Source organism: Oratosquilla oratoria, chromosome 3, assembly GCF_046742065.1.
Source record: "Oratosquilla oratoria isolate Oo_2021 chromosome 3, ASM4674206v1, whole genome shotgun sequence".
NCBI lineage: Eukaryota > Metazoa > Arthropoda > Malacostraca > Stomatopoda > Squillidae > Oratosquilla > Oratosquilla oratoria.
The window spans coordinates 88675111-88681672 of record NC_134779.1 but is presented as its reverse complement, the minus strand read 5'-3'; positions in this window follow the sequence as shown (position 1 = coordinate 88681672).

The following is a 6562-nucleotide window of genomic DNA, read 5'->3' as shown; positions in this document are numbered from 1 at the left end:
GTTTGTTCAGCATCAGTCAAACTTATGCGTCAAAAGTTGTGAATATATGGATTGATTTTATGTTCTTCCAACTCCAAGAAATCAATTTTTGGCCAGAAAGAAACAGTGCAGGACTTAATGCCAGTGAACTTCAAAAAACAATTTCCATCAACAAGAGTAATTTTGGATGCAACAGAGGTGCCGATTAAAAAACCCAGTAATGTTAATTCACAAAGTGCAACTTTTTCGACTTATAAAAATCGCAACACATTGAAGACAATGATCGGCTGCACTCCAGGTGGACTAATTTCTTATGTGAGTGATAGTGTAGTGACGCAGCCACAGGCGGTCACACACTTCCCATAGTTGGCAAGAGGTGAATATGAGCTAGCCAATCAGGAGCCAGCAAATGGTTCTCGAGCGGCTAGCGACCTCTCTTGCCAACTACGCTGAGCCGCGAGCGACCCTTAAATAGGGCAGCGGCGGCCAGTCAGGGCAGAAAAAAAAAAGTATATATATATATATAATTCAAATGAGAGCAGGTATGACATAACTTGTTATTAATTATAACTTAAATGGAATTGAAACCCAAACAATACTTAAATAACTTTCACGGCACAAAGCCCGCACAGAGTCACACCTGCTCCCAATTCTTGTAAAATTTTAAACATGTATTATCATATGCACAATGAAGGAAGGACTTATACTAAAACATAAAAGTAACATCAGAATAATACCTTGATATTCAACTTTAAGTCAATATAAAATGAATAACAAGAAATAAGTCCTTCCTTCACATCACAAAAATGTTTAGCTAGATAGGGAAACTTTTGTTTAGAGCATAGATAGGATGACCGCACATATTATTAATACACCATGCAAGTGGGTCCGCCCCACACTTTCACACTTACACTTCTTTCACTTTATAATCTTTACCTTCACCTCTCACCCCCTTGCTCCCACTCTTCTTACTTACCTATCTTAAATTATTATTATTATTATCAGGGCAGAATAGTAATAGCCACGGCAGCAGCAACAACATCTCGTCCAGTCTTGTAGCAGTCCCATCGAGCCTCGCCGTCATCAGCCGCCACCGCCTCTGACGTTAGGCTCACCGTCCAGCTACGACTGATCAGATCCACTAACCAGTGGCTATTACTTGTGGTTTTACCAAAGAGATTAGAATAAGAGACCAAAGTGAATTTCATTTTCCCTGGCTTGTTCGAACCAAACCACTACAAATTGGTGACCCCGGAGTGACTGTGGTCATGGAAGGAGGAGAAGACGTCCTTACGGTGACAGGCGGGGATGTACGGACGGGGTTTGCCTGTGGAGATGTCACACCACAATGGTACGGGGTTGTTGGGAAGTTGTCTTAGCTGTAGGGATGAGGTGTCGTGCATACGTAGGAGGCGGAGTTCACCGTCGTTGTTCTGAGATGCGGCGATGCGTGCGTAGTCTATGTTGTGGTTAGGGAGGATGCTGGAGGTGATTCTAGACAAGGCGTCGGCTACCTGGTTATCCAGCAGAGCGAACTCGGCGACACCACCCCCTCACAGCTATACACCCGTATGTGTAGTGACGCAGCCACAGGCGGTCACACACTTCCCATAGTTGGCAAGAGGTGAATATGAGCTAGCCAATCAGGAGCCAGCAAATGGTTCTCGAGCGGCTAGCGACCTCTCTTGCCAACTACGCTGAGCCGCGATCGACCCTTAAATAGGGCAGCGGCGGCCAGTCAGGGCAGGAAAAACGAGACTCGAGCTGCAGACACCGACGAGGAAGGACGTCCTTACGATTGCTCCGTGAACTGCCAATTGAAGATTGCTTACCTAAACCGTTACCCGAGCCAAGACAATTTCTTCGTTGTCTCTCGCTCTGACGGTATATGCCCTAATAACCCCCCTTTCGACTGAGCATAGCCCTTGGTGGTCTTTAAAACTTGCTCAGTCGACTGGTGGGGAGGGGAAACCCCTCCCTGTCTCCCGCACCTAGCGGAACAGGCATAGGTCGAGACCCGGCGATCGAGCCTCCACTGACGTTGCCAATAGACACCCGGGCGCCAGCTGACGCGGCGCTTTCCCCTAACTTCCGTTAAGCCACGTAATCACGCGAGCACAGACCGTACCCCTGAGACCCCCCCCTCCCCCTCCAACACAATTCCCTTAACTTTTCTTTCTTTTTCTTACACAACCATAACACACACACACAAACTAACACACGCATATTCTTAAAACGCCCTAGCGCCTCGGCGCTATGGGACGTATAAATATTCGAGAGAGCCGGCCTACGGCTGGACAATCAAAGCGAAACACCATCTGGAAGCTCTTGTCCAAACTAGAAATTGCCATCCATAAACTATTCACCAACGGAAACCAACATACGGCAATAGCAGAAGACAGAACCATCGAAGAGCTTACAAAAAAGAACAACAAGAATGAATTTAGTAAGGAAGGAGTCGAGATCATTGACCCCCCCTGAATTAAACGCAAAGAGAACCCTCGTGATCAAACAAGTTGACGACCATATCCACAATGAAGAACCGGACTCGATTAAGGAAGAAATGGAACGACTTAACCCATACCTCAAAGTAACGAACATCGTCAAGATCCCCAACACCCGAACAATCATCAAGGCTAAACTTGAAAATACCACAATGGTAAAGAAATGCCTAGAAAAAGGACTACTAATGTTCAGCCAGTCATTCCCCCCATACACACTAAGCCAGGAAACATACATACACCTCCCACAATGTACACGCTGCTACGCTTATGACCATACACTTAAACACTGTCCACAACCAACTACATACACCATCTGCTCCTTCTGCTGCTCTACCGAACACAGGATCAGGAACTGCCACAACGCTATCAAGAAGTGTATCGCCTGTGGCCTCAACCACCCTACATACGCAGCTAGATGCCAGGTACGAAAAGACCTAATTAAGAAGAAGATCCAAGAAAACAAAGAGCAAAACACACGCACACACTCAAACACTACATATGCCAACATAACAAGCATCCCTACACAACCTTCACCAGCACCCACACCCAACCCCATAAACCTCAAACACCTAACAGTAATCAACACCGCCATTATCCACGCTAACATAACAGAAGCAGCAACACCAGGCACTTACCAGCACACAATAGATGAAATATACAAGGCTAACGGACTTCCAACAGTGATCATTCCACCATCAGTTATCAACCCCACAGCAACTCTCAACATGATAAACAACACCAAACACTCCCACACAGTACAAGAAGACATGGAAACAGAAGAATATCGCAACAAAAGACCACACACCACAGAACACACAACAGAGACAGAACAACCACACAAAGCCAAGAAAACAGAACAAGAAAACGTACCCATACAGATAATAACACTAGACTCCAATGACATGACAGACGAGACAATACACAAGAACACACACACACTCCTACAATCAGGGAAAATCAAATACATATACACAAAAAACATACCAGAGGAAACAGTAGAATCACTGATAGAACAAAGACTGATAGACCTGACGAAAGTACCCATTCAAAGACTACCTGAAGCACGATACAAGAAAACAAAACAAGGATATTACGAAACACGCAAACACAAACCTACAGACACACCACACTGGACTGCCAACTGCCAATAAACACGCGCACATGAACACTATACACATAATGCAACATAACGTAAAATCCTGGACCATACACAGACAACACGAACTATCCAACTACTACCAAACACAATCACCTGACATTTTACTACTCAATTCCACAGGTAGACACACAGTCAAATTACTCAATTACAACACATACACAAAAAACACATACAACGAAGACAATGCAGGCATAGCACTTTCCATTAAAAAGAACATAAAACACAAACTCATAGACGACTTTGAAGAAGACACATTAGCAATAGAAATAGACACAAACAGAGGACCCATTATCATAGCCACACTATACATCCCACCACGCAGACCTTACATACCAAAACAAGACATACTAAAAATTACACAAAAACCACTACCAACATATATAATAGGAGACTTCAACGCTAAACACCAAACACTTAACCACACATACAACAATCAAATAGGAAGAAATATCCATCCCCTAATAACACATAACCACCTCACCTTCCTCGGACCAGATTTCCCCACAACCATAACACCCTTTGGCTCAAGCAACCCGGACATGATTTTCACCAACAGACACCACCACCTTACATACAGAATACACCCCGGAGACATAACATCATCAGACCACATACCTCTCAACCTCACACTTTCCACTACGGCCATCACTATCCCCACACAACCCAAACTAGCATACAAACTAGCAGACTGGAAAAAGTTCAAAACAATACTAGAAACAACAACAAATGAATACATAACCACAGAAAAACAAAACACAAACAACCAAACAAAAAACACAGATTACATAGACAACAAACTAAACATATGGTACAAACTCATAAACAACGCAATTACACAAAGCATACCAACGACACAACATAAACAAGTCCCCACACCCAAAACATCAAAAAAACTGAAACAACTAATATGGCAGGCAAATTACATAAAAAACAAAGCCACACTCGAAAACAACTGGACACCACACACAATAAGAACAATCAGACAAATACAAACATTAATACTTGAAGAAAGCAAACAAAGTTACGAAGACACATGGAACAACATTATATCAAATATCAAATTTAATCCCCAAAAACCACAAGAATTCTGGAACAAAATAAAACAACTCTTAGGATCAAATACCCCAAACACACCATACATAATACACAGTAACGAAAAAATACACGACGACAAAAACAATGAAACAGCATTCAGACAGGTATGGCAAAACATATTCCAAATCACACCAGAAGAAAAGACGCACTTTGACACGAATCACGAAACAAACATACTCACCCACTTAACACAACACCTCCATCAAACACAACCATACACAAACATAGACCTAAACAGACTAAACACAGACAACTACATTACCCAACCCATACAACTCGAAGACGTCACAAACATAATAAAACACACAAAAAACAAAACACCCGGAGAATCTGGAATCACTAAACAAATACTCTCACACACACCAAAAATAACTAAACAATTGCTCACAGACATATTCAACGAAACACTGAGCCTAGGATACTTTCCCCAAAAATTCAAAAGCTCAATAGTCACCTTCATACCAAAACCAAACAAAAACATAACACAAATACAAAACTACAGACCCATTTCACTACTCGAGACACCAGGAAAAATATTCGAAAGAATCATCACAAACAGACTAATGGCACACCTACACGAACACGACCTGTTAAACCCACACCAACACGGCTTCACTCCTGGCAAGGGAACACACACCGCACTCGCCACCCTATATGAAACAATTGCAGACACACAAAGACACAAAGTCTGGCACGAAGGCCTTAAACACAAAATACTACAAACACAACTCCCTGACACTATCACGAAAACACTGTGTAGCTTCCTCGACAACAGAACAGCCAAAATAAAAATAAACCAACACATAGGACCAGCCTTCCCACTCCACAGTGGAGTCCCACAAGGAAGCGTCATATCCCCAACACTCTTCAACCTATACACAGCAGACACCCCTCCACCATCACACGGAAGCTACACCATACAATACGCAGACGACATAACACAAATCATCACATACCCCAACACCACAGGAAAACAAATGCTTGCCAGGAAAACACAACACGAGATCCACAAAATTAACACATACGAGAAACAATGGAAAATTTCAACAAACACAAACAAATTTCAACTCCTAGCCATTTCATCACGACAACCACCACCAATCAAGATTAACAACACCATAATACCATACAACAAACAAGCACACATCCTAGGCCTCACCATAACAACACAAGGAATACAAACACACATCAAAAACAGAATAAGAACAACACAAACCACACTAAACAAACTAAGACGTTTCCGAGGACTCAAGACAAAAACACAAATACAACTATACAAGACACTAGCACGACCACAACTAGAATACCCACCCATAATCACAGTCACAAGTACACCTACAAACATAAAAAAATGCAAAAATTACAGAACAAAACAATACGTAGTATACTAAAACACAAACCCCCCTACTTAGAAACAACACAACAACTTCACGAAACAACTAAATTAGAAACTATACATGCACAATTGATAAGACTGAGCAGTAAAGCCTGGAACACCACATTAGACATCAACACTCTACCACAGCCCCCACCAAGCAATAAACATAGACATGACCATAAAAACTGGCCTAGACTCAAAACTATTCTTGGTTGAGCCCCTGGACTTTCCCCTAGCCAAATAAGAAGAAAAAAAAAAAAAAAAAAAAAAAAAATAATAATAATAAAAAAAAAGAAAAAAAAAAAAGGGTAGGAATACGTACGTAAGTAGTAAGATTAACTGTAATATCTGGCACAATAGCCACCCATAAACACACGTATCCACAAAGATACGTGTGTAATAATTATATATACTAGCAGTCACATGGCACATAAGCCATTTCTAAAC